Source organism: Topomyia yanbarensis, chromosome 2 (assembly GCF_030247195.1).
Source record: "Topomyia yanbarensis strain Yona2022 chromosome 2, ASM3024719v1, whole genome shotgun sequence".
Lineage (NCBI taxonomy): Eukaryota > Metazoa > Arthropoda > Insecta > Diptera > Culicidae > Topomyia > Topomyia yanbarensis.
Genome location: NC_080671.1, coordinates 386,298,188 through 386,312,347, shown reverse-complemented (window position 1 = coordinate 386,312,347; position 14,160 = coordinate 386,298,188). Strand labels below are relative to the sequence as shown.

Below are 14,160 nucleotides of genomic sequence, written 5' to 3'. Positions count from 1 at the left end.
GGTCTGCGTTGAAATATATTCCAGCTGCGTGGAGGTGGAAGGCTGGGAACCGGCAAAGTTGAAATACTCGCCACCGCCGCCGCCGGTGACAAACATTGTTTCAAGTGGCAAATGCAATCATTCGCATCAGGTGGTGCAGGGTTGTAAAGTTTAATGAAAATTGTCTAAAACAGATACTGTCGGGATAGTAGTAAAAGAAAAGGTTTGGTACTATATTCCACTGTGGAACGTGATCTTCTATTTCGGCAGACTTCGCAGCAATTTCTTAATGGACATTTGCAGGGCTTGTGCTATGATTTTTCTGACCTCTGAGGATCTTCTCTGCCTGGGGCTCGAACATGTGACGAGTAGTTTATAAGACTAGTGTCTTACCAGATCAGGATTATTTATGGTGATAGAATTCCATTTTTTTAAAGTGCAAACGAATGATAAGATTCACTGCGTACTAAAGTGATGGATTATTTAAGTATACATTACAGCTTACTTGTTCAACCCTGAAAAGCGACGGTTACAGGAAATTATAATTAGTCTGACGTCTGATTATAGGAAAATGATAATTAATCGTTAGCTCGAAACTAGCAAATAATACTACGAATCATTATGTGAATAGATTTTAGCACCGCTGTGTTGCGTTGGATACATATCATTGTGTCCTTAATTATAACTTCCTGTAACCATCCAACTGCTTTGAAGTAGCGACATTTCAAAATGGGCTTCTATTTCTACGGTTTCTTCATTCGACAGTACCGAGAAAAACTGCTTAATTGTGTTATCATTGTTTGACGGAAATGTGACCCTTTGAAAAGGTATACTTGCGTAGGTTTCGGTCAATGCACTTCCCGGCTCACATAACATTTTCAGAGATGCGAGAGTACATAGATATGCTTCGTTGCGTTTCGGTTCGAAGAGGGGTTTTAATTTAAAAACCACCGATTCGTGTTTGATAACATCGTCACAAACGAACGTTGACAAGGCCACCAGTCAACTAGTGAGTCTGACTGTCACCAGAGCCGTTTTTAAACTCACGCGAGGCTAACAATTTCGCCAATATTACAGTTGCATGTTTCTTGAGACAACTATAGGGGAACTGGATTAAGCAAAGCGCCCTTTTAGGTGAATAGATGTGAAAAAATTTACCGGTCAAAGGTCCTAATTGTAAACCTCAGCTACATTGTGGTGCTATAGATGGTTCATTTGCACCACTCAATGGCGGCGTTAGGCGAAGATTTGTAAACCTCTACGTTTTCCATTCTTTTACAATGTAGGGGTAATTCGGACCTCCCTACGGGGCAATTCAGACCGTAATTTTCTTTAATTTTTTTTACAATGGACCTATGAAATATTTATAAAAGACACTCCTTAAGAAGCAAAAAAAATAAATTTCTTTACAAGCACTTTATCTGGTAAGTCACAACTGTCGATTGGCGGCCCAAGTATTTTCTTTGCCGTTGAACGGTGGTTGATGGAATAGGGGGTCCGAATAGCCCCGTACGCTCATTTCGCACACAAGTGATGAGCGTCTCGAAAATATCGGTGTTTTCACCCAAACAAAAATCATTCCATAAGATAGGAGTCTCAAGCTTTCAGAGACACTTACCTTTTACGTCCTGACGCGGTGCCGTTCACGAATACGAATTTTTACGCGGGGATGCACCGCGAAAAAAACCGCCGTAATCAGAAAATCCGCGTAAAAACCTAATTAATTGGAAAATACGCTTGAAAAAATCGCCGTTATTCGAAAATCCACTTAAAAAACCGCGGTAATTCGAAAATCTGCATAAAAAAACCAAAGCAAAAGACTTATATTTTTGTAAGTTTTTTTGCGCGGAATTCGCTATTAACACAGTTTTTGAATATTTAGAAGATTTTCCATAAGATGGAAGAGACGAATCTGGAAGACTATGGCCCACACCTCAACCATATGGTTATTTACGGAATGGACTTAACGAGTAGGTGTCAGAATTTGCTTTTGAAGCCATTTTGAAATTCAAGATGGCGACTTCCGGCTTAGCAAACTTCTCTACAACTCAATCAATATGGATTTTGCGTTGCGTTGCGCTGTGACGATGATTTTGGTGGATTGCACACTGACTTCATCATGTATGACTGCTGATTATCTAATAAGAGTTGCTTAGGGAGTGGTAAGTAGGAATTCATACCAATCCGACCCATATTAAAACCTCAACACATGATAGCTATCACTGCCGGCCGCCCCCATCTCCATCGTTCACGGAGAAGGATAAAGGATAAGGTAGACGGGAAGTGTTGACGCTCCACCTACTTAACGGAAAGACGACGATTCATCAGACTCTTCCATAGGTGTCGCGGAGTTGGTGGTTTGGAAGGGTATAAGCTATAGGATTCGCTCCAAGCAAGCGATGCGAACTGTAAATAATATTTTATTATGTAGTTGTTTAGTTGGTCTTCGAGTACACGATCACTCGAAAAAGAGAAGATCTTGTTTAGTTTTTGGTTCTTTTTAAACTCTGGGCAGCCGGTTACCGAGAGTATCCTATGTTTCGTAAACAAAAGCAATTTGAACTTCACGCAGCCGACCGTGTTGACTAGAAAAGCTAATCTTATCTGCGTAATGGGCTGGATCACTATCTATTGTAACAGTATTTAGACAGACACCTACGCTACTTCTTCTCTACGGTATATTTATTTGTTTGAAAACTACCGCGTGATAACACGTTATACAGACAAAGAGTTATGATAGTGCGAGATGTTGTAAATCAAGGTATGTATTTCTTGTTTTGTGTATCGGATGATTTGTATAATCACGTATACGAGCGATAATAACGACAATTGAAGTGAAATGCAAAGAATTATTAACCTGATACACGAGCTTGTTAACAATAACGGAACTGGAAACTAGATTCATAAAAACAGACGCGGCAAATTTTCAGTACGTCTTGACGTATTGTTGCGACTAATTTCCGATCAGATATTCATTTTTTACGGCAGTGTTTCCTTGATTAGATCTGTTGGCACCTTCTCATTCAGCTACTATCCGCAGAAGGCTGATAGCACCCAGTCGTCGCCGGTCTAAGGACCAAATGTCATCAATAGACTTAGACTCGCGTGGAGGCATGAGATAGGAGTCTTGTGAGAACTAAAGAGATTAAAAAAAAACAAAGAAACGACATGCTCTGTCCTGAATCCGAACTCAGCTATAAGCTTCTACAGCTGAATTGAAACTACAAATGGGGCATGGCGTCTCCTTCCCATTCTAATCCTTTTAGTGAAGACTATGTTATATCACCGTTTGACGACCTGCAACTCAATCATTATGAGTATTTTCGGAATGGTCTTGACGAGTAGGAGACAAAGGTCAATGTTAGGCGTCATTTTTAAATTCTAGATGGCGATTTCCAGTTCAGCGAAGCTTTCGTTTGAAAAGTCTGGGCGATCATCCAAAACTTACTCGAATATAAGATCAAATCATAAACCAGCGAAATGCATAATATTTTTATGTGTTCATCCAGAAGAGTGCAGTGAGAATGGAAGTGAGAGGAGAAAAAGGAGGATGTGATGTGAATTGGGGGTTTGAAGGGATTCAAATTAAACACATTGCCAAAATTCAAGTAAATTCAACTGTTTAATTAAAGCTATTTGTACTACAACTTCAACTTCCAAAAATTTCAAATTCAATTTTCGAAACCTACTTGTCAAGACCATTCCGAAAATACCAAGGGGTGAGTCGCTTAGAACAATGTGCCATACACATTATATCACATAAGATAACACGATATAAGATTACGATTCACAGTAATACACGATCATTTCACTTGTTACCACAATGTGTGGCACGAGGCACACTTTTGACAACTCAAAAACTGTCAACAAAGTGTAGTTGAATACTCATAGTAGCCATTGCTTTTGTTTTACTGAACACCATAGCACACCGTGGCACATCGTGGCACATTGCGGCACAAGCTACCACGCTGTTTGTTTGTGAGCACAATTCGATCTGTGCTAAGCGACTCACCCCTTGGAAAATACCCATATTGACAGAGCGAATGTGGTTAACCCGGAAGTCGTCAGCTTGGATTTCAACATGGCGTCAAACATCGACCTATGTTGATTGGGTTATAGCGAATTTCACTGAACCGGAAGTCGCAATCTTGGATTTGAAAAAGGCATCAAAAATTAATTTCTGGCACTTACTAGTCAAGACCATTCCAAAAATATCCCTATTGCTAAAGTGCGGGCCTTAAGGAGCTTTCCAGATCCGTCTCTTCCATCTTTCCGAAAATCTTCTAAGTCTTTTACATTCAAAAGGACAACCATGGTAATTACGAAATTCGCTCAAAAAACTGCCAAAAATTTTCTAAGTTCTTTGCATTTAAAAGGAGCTAGAATTTTTTTCAGGAAAAAGTCTAAGTCTTTTGCATTTAAAAGGACTTATTTTTGAAAAAAACCGCGTTAATTGGAAAATCCGCGTAAAAACCCGCGTTAATTGGAAAATCCGCATTCATTCGAAAATTCGCGTAAAAACCTCGTAAAAAACCGCGCAAAAAAGCGTAAGAAACCTGAGTATAATAAGATTAATTAAGGGTAACTGGGCCAATTCGGACCTAGTAAGGCTTACACATTTTTCAAAAAAAGCGCTTCGAAGCAACATTCGTTCCTAGCGCTCGCACACGAAAGCTGAGAACCGCAATATTTTGTGAGACAGAATAAAGCTAGATGAAAGCCATGAAAATGATATATACGTTTTTCATAATATTACCACAGACAATAGAAAAGACAATTGACAGTAGTATATGTATGTGGTAATTTTTCGAACAAAAAAGAGGTGCAGAACACTTTTTTATTTAATTTTTATATAAACAATTGTGTAAAAACCCGTTTTAATCCACCTGGTGGTTCAATTGTGCCTTTCTCATTTATCCAAACTACGATTCCATGGCTGGGTATGTTTAATTTAATGGTGGAAATGCCTATTACTTATTCAGTGCGATTTTCACATACGTACAATGAATCGACAGCTTGGAACTTGAGTTGCTATGTGTCGAAACACTAGAAATCAGCGGCGGATCCAGGGGGAGGGTTCGGGAGTTTGGACCCCACCAAAAATTTTCAACTTGTTAAAAAAAATTAAATTAGTTTCTCAACTCAAAATCATTTCAAACAAAACCTTACACTTGTTTTTCAATCCCACTAGGAAAATTTATTCTGGAGGAACTAGAAAATTTTATACGGGTAGGGAGGTACATGATGAGGGAAGGGCGGTTTAGGAAAATGTGGTGAGTGATGTGCGGGAGAGGGGGCACCGTATTCCCCGCATTACGCCCCTGTTAAAATACAGAAAACCTATACAAGTCAAAAAAAAAAAAATTAAGTTTGATTAAGTTGACGATGTTCAGAGTGATTGCATAACCTTTCTATAGGAGAAAGACAAAAATGTGAATTTGCTGTGTGCCCACACTCTTCAACCCGTAACTCCGGGAACGTTGTACCTTTCATTTGAGACTAAGTTTGAAAAAATTGGTTCAGCCATTCCTGAGTAACCGAAGTGCTTATTTTTGGTCACATACACATACGCACAGACATTTGCCGAATTCAACGAACTGAGTCGAATGGTATATGACAGATTGCCCTCCGGGCCGGGATTGAATTAACGATAATCAGAGTGATTGCATACCCTTTCAATAGGAGAAAAGCAAAAATATACAAAATAGTAACTTCTCAGATCGGAAAAAATCACGAAGAATCTGTGTTTCACGACAATTCCATTGCTGCTTAGTTCGTTAAAATTGGTCAATTAGGTAGCCCGTAGTACTTTTTTGAAAATAAAGGGGCTAAAAACTTCAGATATCAATATTGTGGCCAAAAAAAATTTTTTTTCGCAGAACTCATCTGGATTTGGTTTAAGAATGCCAAATACTACCAAAAAATTAGATCTTCCATCGAAATTGCGATATCACCTAATTTGGGTGGCGCGCTTGAGAAATTTTGACTCATATTTTAAATTTTGTTTTTAAAGCACAATTCTTTTGTTTAATTACGACCTTTTTTGAAGTTATTCGCGTTTCTCCATTAACAACAATAGGTTTTTCAAAAGGCCCGTAACATTTCCTATAACTTTCTCTTTGACGCCAAGGCGATATTGTAAACCATTTGAAAACTATACGAAAACAATCAAAATACAATTCAACCATAGGGTCTTATGATTAAACTAAATAGTTCGATCATATTTTGGTTGTTTTGGTGTAGCTTTCAAATGGGTTACAATATCGCCTGGATGTCAATGGAGAAGTTACAGGAAATGTTAAAACCTATTGTTGTTCATGGAGAAATGCGAATAACTTATGAAAAGGTCGTAATAAAATAAAATAATTGTGTTGTTAAAACCAAATTTAAAATATCTAGAGAACTACTACATTTCAGAATTTTTTTGTTGCGAGCATTTTGATTTAAAATAGCTTTAGAATCATATTCGCAAAGAAAATTGTATTTTTGACTGCATATAGTATAATTAATAAAAATATATCAACAGTTGTTGTTGGGAAAACTTTTTTACTGTGAATTTTCCATGATCCAAATACACTTAAAAAGTTTCTTTTACGTCTTTAAATCAACAAACATTAGATATTTGACATTTTATGATGGGGTAAAGCGAATAACTTTTAAAAAGGGAATAATCAGTCGAATTAACTGTTTTTGTTAGAACAAAATTCAAAATATCTCGAAAACCATCGTATTTTGGAAGATTTTTGTTAAACGCATTTTGATTTAAAACGATACTAAGAGTTATATTCTGTAATAAAATTACAGTTTTGTATGTCTATTAATATAAAATTTAAAAACATTTTATTGTTATTGTTAGAAAAACTTTCTTACTGATAAGTTCTCCATCATACAATCACATTCAAAATGTTTTTTTGCCTTTCTCAATAGAAAGGTATTGCAATTGCTCTGAAAACCGACTTTATAACGGAGGCCCGGAGGGCCGAGTGACATATACCATTCGATTCAGTTCGTCGAGTTCGGCAAATGTCTGTGTGTATGTATGTGCGTATGTGTGTGTGTATGTGACCAAAAATGTCACTCATTTTTCTCAGAGATGGCTGAACCGATTTTGACAAACTTAGTCTCAAATGAAAGGTGCAACGTTCCCATAGGCTGCTGTTGAATTTCTAATGGATCCGACTTCCGGTTCCGGAATTACAGGGTGATGAGTACGAACACGCAGAAAATGTCGATTTTAATAAATTCTTTAATTTAAAATTTAATAAAAAAGGTGAAAATTTTTCCAAAATATGACCGCAACTGCTTCGATTTGTAGTATTAGGTCACTAACATCCATTCAAAGTCTATTTGGCCACATTGGCCACCATCATCGGTTCCGGAAGCCCCAGCGGAAGTATCTAAATTCAGAATGACAGTCACATCGGTTTCTCGGAGATGGCTAGACCGATTCGACTGAACTTGGCCTCAAATGAAAGGTATTGCGTCCCCGTAAATGGCTATTTAATTTCATCCCGATCCGACTTCCGGTTCCGGAGTTACAGGTTGTGGCGTGCGATCACATAGCAAATTGAGATTCAAACCGATACTCCGATGAAAGCAAAAAAGGTAAAAATTTCGCTAAAATGTCTCTCAAACAACTTAAATTTGCTGTTCTAGGTCACCGACGGCCAACCAAACTTTCGTTGACTACATTGACCACCATAGACGGTTCCGGATGTGCCTGGGAAAAGCGGCCATCTTTCAAAATTTACGAACTCACATCAGTTTCCCGGAAATGGCTGGGCCGATTTTCACAAACTTAGTCCCAAATGATAGCTATAATATCCCCACAGATGTCTATAAAATTTCGTACGGATCGCTTATATGGGTCCGGAAATATAGACTAAATCGTCCGGTCACATATGAAATTCCATATAAGCCGGAACTCTAATTTTTTTCAAAGGGGGGACCCCATGAAATTTCAGAAGTCGAATTCGTATTTTTGATGCCAAACATCTTTAAAATGCATGAAACGTCGAGATTTTATGTAATCTCAAATTTTTTTTTTTATAAAAATCGACTTTTAGGGACTTTGCCGATTTCGCACCTTTTTTCAGTTCAATATTACCGTGGCTGTTTTTTCCTTTTCAAAATTTTAGAACTTGAATAATGATTTATTTTCCTGTATATAGTTGTCATGTGATGTATAATAATAAATTGTAATATATGCATTTAAAAGTTTTTAATGAATATAAATAACGCACACATTCTCGTGATTCATGATTGAGAAAGGCACAATTGCACCGCTAGGTGGATTAAAATAGGTTTTTTCTCTTTATGTTATTTTTTTTGCAACTAAAATTTTTCACACAAATTTTTATTTTTGTGAAAAATTACAGAACATTTCTTTCAGTGTTTTTTTTTCGTACAGAAATATTCATACCTTGGAACTCGTTCTCAGACAGTTTTACTGTATAAAATACAGTGTCTACGCCCTTTTGAAAAATTGCTCTTGAGTCCAAATAATCATACTGATTGTAAAAAATGTTTAGTCTTCCATGCTGGTGAAATATGTAAAGTTTCATAGGAATCTAAGATGGTCGGTCACGATTTTAGATATTTTCGGACGGATCATCGTGGAATTCTTCAAACGTATAAATACTCTCGGTTCTGATAAGCCAACATACAGAGGCACATCAAATAGTCGGAGTTCATTATTTGAAATATATAAATTTCTCAACATTACGACTTGATAATTTCAAACATTTTCAACAACCCTTGAAAGACCCCCCACCCCTAAAGCGCCCCCGGCATTTGTCCATTTTACCCACGCACAAAGACGACACTGGCTGACGCGACTAGCGGTACGTACGTACGTACGTTTATCGAGTTCCCGCTTAGATCAAAAATGCTGCGAATGAACGATAAACTTCGTGACGGCGGCGTGTGTTTTACACAAATTGAAATTCACTCTTGTGTAAATGAGCTCTGGCTCCTCCAAAAAAAGGATGCTGCGCTTGCTTTCGCGATGATATACCGATACTAGCGAAAGTAGTCAGTGGAGCCGTCGTACGAATCGTCGCAGGATGATGGCACTGCAGTTGATTGACAAATTTTGAATCAGGTGTAGTAAAAAGCAGCGAAGTTCTTAAAGCGGGACTACACTCGTAGAAACTTGGACGATTTGCAAGATGCACATGAAAGGAGCGTTACTACTCACTATTCGCTTGAATTTACATTCAAGAACATGTAAAAATATGTGTCGTTCACAATTCCTAAGCTTGTTCAGTCGAGTTTTACATTAATAGAGACTAGATATTTTATTTTATGTCACAATTCTACTATCAAACAGCAAAATACGAATTTTCATTTCTTCTAGGTGTATAAATCAATAGAACTTTCTCTGTACGATGCAGAAAATGTGGGTGATAAAATTTTCTCGGATGACGTTATCGATTGTAATCTGAAAGGTGGAATGTGAAAAAGTTTCGCTTGTCGTATTCTCGCATGGAACTTGTAGATTGCAACCCGTTTTGCCATTCCGAATTCTATCCAGATCCAGGATAGATTTTCAGGAGAAAGTTTCAATGCAACAAATATTTTTTCCCAAGAAAAAAAATTGGATAAATTGGTTCATTCAATTTTTTTCTTGAGAAAAAATATATCTAACTGGTGCCAATTTAGTGTTAGTTTGGATATATAGTCTAACTGACAGCAAGTTGGTGTCAGTTGCTGACGAGTGGAACACGAAGCATTCAAATTTAAGTTTTCTAAGTTAGGTGTTGTGCCCTCATGCGCAAATTGGTACATCCAATATGTTTTCTTGGGAAAAAATATATGTAGCATACCTACAGACGTTTGGTTCTCATGCCAAAAAACAGAGTGTGTTTCCCTATACTTGTCATATGCAGGGCCGTCGAGAGCCGCGCCGGGCCCCGGGGTTCGAAGTACTGACGGGCCGTACCATATATGACTTCTTATTTCAACATCGATTAGAGGAACTATACAAATGCAACCGTTTCAATTAAACTATTTTTTTATGAAAATTGTTTATTTGATACGATTCAATGCGTTAGCTTACCAGAGTCGTCAGTATTTTAAATAAGTAATAGATGAAAAAAATAAAAATAATAAAGGAATATTTGTTTGTGGCTGGCCATTAGAATGACTTGCGTCCGATTTGCCATTGCAATTGGAAACCTTTTTTGCGTCATTGCCATACAGTCCATATCGCCATCGTTCATGCTCCCTTGACGCACGTTAATGCTACCATCGTTAATGCTGCTCAGAATCCGAGCTTAGAAAAATTGACATCCCTTCGTGAGCTTGAAAGAGAAATAAAATTCTATTTATGCCCGCCGCGATGAATCGAAGGTTTGTTTGTTTTCCTCGTCCGTCCGCTCTGAGATCATCAAGCAATAGATATAGATTATGCAGTTCAGTTATGCTCGAAAATGTAAAAGAACTTCTGCCTTCAAACTGTCCACATAATAACAAATGAATGCTTTGGTTTGTGAATGAATTTATATTTCCTCTGCACTCAACCATTCGATTCTGCATAAAATTTCAGTCAGTTTGGAAGTGAATGAGTGAGGGAAGCATTGAAACTGAATATTGAATTCAGCAAATTAATCAGAAATAGGCAACTGAATGTAAAATTTCGCACCACTGATGCTGCCTTGTTTCTTATTGTTGGTACATGTTGATGATTTTGAGGCACTGGATGCAGCTATTGCAGTTGTCACTATGACCTGAACGAATTTTCTTTATTGGTTTCTGAACATGGTAAAATCGGTTTTGGAATCAGTTGTTACATTTGCGCTAACATTCAGAGAGAAAACATTCCGAATGCGATGAATGGGATCCAACAGCGAAGTCTGCTGTTAGAAAGACTGAGACAGAGAGTTGTGAGAGAAAGAGTTTCAACTTTTGGTGAATACTAATAGGTAGAATAAGTATCTAGTTCAATTCCCACATTTTTCTGCATCAAATGTGTACACTGGAACCTCTATTTACGGACCAAGCCAAGGGTTCGTAAATTGAATTAGTTCGTTTTTTGGGATTTAGATCGTAAAAAATTCGCTTCCCATTCTTATCAAAATTCGTTGGTTGAGCAACATTATCGATAACCCTAACAATATGGGTATTTCCGGAACGGGCTTGACAAGTACATGATGAAAATGGATATTTGGCACCTTTTTGAAATCCAGGATGGAGACTTCCGATTGAACAATAATCTCGATAACCCTAACAATTTGGGAATTTTTGAAACGGGCTTAATGAGTAGATGATAGAAATGGTACCTTGGAGTTATTTCAAACAATATCTGTATAAACTATGAGGTTATTTTTAAGCGGGTTTGCCGAGTAGATGAGCGATGCCCTTTTGAAGGCCAATATAGCGTCTTCTGGTTCAGAGAAGTTTTCTATACTCATATCATCCGCATCACAAATCAATATACCTATATCTATTCTATGATTATCTTTTTTCGAAAATGTCAATATTTTAGGTTATAGAGATGTCTTAACTGGAATTCGCCATCTTGGATTTCAAAGTGGCTTCATTCATTGATTTTCGTCATCTACCCGTCAACCCCATTCCGAAAATATCCAACTTTTATTAGTAACATTAGCTAAGAATATAATAAATTGTAAACAACTTCATACTGTACACTTTGACAAACACTTGCGATAAATGAAACCAGAATGGTTCTATTGCACTGTTAAATGAATCTAATTGGGTTACGTTCACGTACTTCAGAAAACCATTGGAACGATTGGAACGTAGTTATTATTATTGAGAGGGAAAAACCCGCGGGAGTGGATTTTCAAAAGCTCCTTCTCCCGTAGGCACAAAACCTCTATCTTTTAGGTATCAACATTTAACAAACAAACCAAATGATACAATGACTAACACTAAATACTGCTTAAAATAAACACTTCTTAAACTCTATCTTACATAGGTAAAGTATTAACATTAACATAAAAAATTGGCTAACACTATCAGGTTTGGGAAAGGGTGCGCGAAAACAATTTTTTTAAAGAAGTGCGAGACAAATTGAAGTCAAAGACATTGTAACATTGATTGAACATGCCACTGACGGGTTCATTTTTGCCATAATTAGTACGAGACACTGGAAGACGGACAAAAGAGTAGGAACGAAGGTTTCGGAGGCGAATATCAATGTTGAGAAGACGGAGTAAATCAGGGCAGTCAATGCGAGACAATAACAGATCAGAGACAAAAGACGCTTTGGTCACATTGCGGCGCAAAGACAGTGTTTCAAGACCAATGAGGTTGCAACGATCTTCGTATCTGGGCAGATTGTAGGGATCGCTCCAAGGCAGGTGGCGCAGCGCAAAACGCACAAATTTACGCTCAATACTCTCGATGCGTTGAATGCTGTTCTTGTAGAAAGAAGCCCAAACAACGGCGGCGTATTCCAGTGTGGAACGAACGAGCAAGCAGTACAACGTTTTTAAGCACTGTACGTTAGTGAAATGCTTAGTAACCCTAAAAATAACTCCTAGATTACGCGAAGCCTTAGACGAGATAAAAGCAATGTGATCCTTAAATGTAAGCTTTGAATCCACAAGAACCACTAAATCTTTCACTGTAGTTTCTCTTTTTAATTTGTTTTGCAAGATAGTGTAGTCAAATGTTACGATGGAGCGTTTTCGTACAAACGTAATCACAGAACACTTCGAGGCATTCAAAACCATCCTGTTAGTCATGCACCAATTAGCGAAAATGTCTAACTGAGATTGCAAAAACATAGCATCAGAGTAACTTTTAACTATATGGAATAACTTATAATCATCGGCATAAGACACCTTGAAGCACTTAATCAATGAATCCAGATCGTTTATGTATAGAAGGAAAATATAAGGACCGATATGGCTGCCTTGAGGTACGCCGGACGTTACGTCGAAGGATGAGGATAAATGATTCCCGATTTTAACAGACATTTTACGGCCTGACAAGTAAGATCGAAGCCATTGGTTGATTTTATTGAAGGCGGCCGACAGATCGGTGTATATTGCATCAGCGTGCAATCGATCCTGTAGCGAGCGAGCGATAAATGAGGTGTAGGCTACTAAATTAGTGCAAGTAGATCGCCTGGGAATGAAACCGTGTTGAGTTTCTGAGATGTATCTAGAACAACAATGTGTCAAAAACTCGAGAACGATGAGCTCCAATAATTTCGATAGTGCACATAAAGATGCGATTCCTCGGTAATTGGGAACTTCGCTTTTGGATCCTTTTTTATAAACCGGAAAAACGTAAGATGATTTCTAGATGGTAGGAAACACTCCGGAACTTAACGATATATTGAAAACGACGGACAGAGGTAGGCAAAGCAACGACGAGCATTTTTTAATGATAGATGATGGGATTCCGTCAGGTCTAGGAGTGTTAGAACACTTGAGTTTTGTGCAAGCTTTTTGTACAATGTCGGAAGATATCGTGAAATGAGGTCCAATACTAGTCCTACGGGGAATGTTGTCGGCTGCTGCGGAGACTTGTTGATTATTAAGAGTATCATTGGTAAAAACACTGCTGAATTGTTGGCGAAATAACTCACAGATGTCCGGCAATGAAGTCGCTTCTAAATCACCCAGCGACATAGAAGTGGGTAAACCTGACTCACGCCTCTGTTCATTAACGTAATTCCAAAACTTTTTTGGATTGTTACGAAGGTGACTCTGAATACGATGAAGGTAGGAATTGAAGAGAGACTTATTAAGTCTCTTGTAACAATGATTTAAAAAGATTCTGATTCTTTGCATATCGGTTCGGTATTTCGAAAACTTTTTTAGAGCTAACCTTTTGGCCAATTTAAACTTTTTTAGTGTACGATTCGACCATGGAGGATATTCACAGCCATGATTGAGTTTTTTAGGAGTAAACTGGTCGATAGCATAAATCAGTACGTTCGAAACAATTTCAGCCGCTGCGTTTGCATCAGATTGTGACAAGATTGCATTCCAATTGATACGAGACAAGAAAAGGTGCATTCCTCGAAAATCTGTCTTGCGATAGGCATATGTCAGTTTCTCAGTGGTATCTTCGAATGTACAAGGTACACATTTTCGGAGAAAACAATGAAGAGCAGGGTGATGTTGGCATAGTTTAACGAGAGGAGCTGGAGCACGACAAACGGCAAAGTGATCGGAGAGCTCCTGGCTTCCAAAGCAAAGA

The 14,160-nt window shown here is 37.9% G+C and overlaps 1 protein-coding gene across 1 annotated transcript in view; it reads left to right on the top strand.

Moving 5' to 3' along the window:
- The window catches only part of LOC131684726 (FMRFamide receptor), a 371,455-nt gene that overhangs the window by 277,311 nt on the left and 79,984 nt on the right, over positions 1–14,160 (top strand). The gene's annotated exons all lie outside the window — the stretch shown is intronic.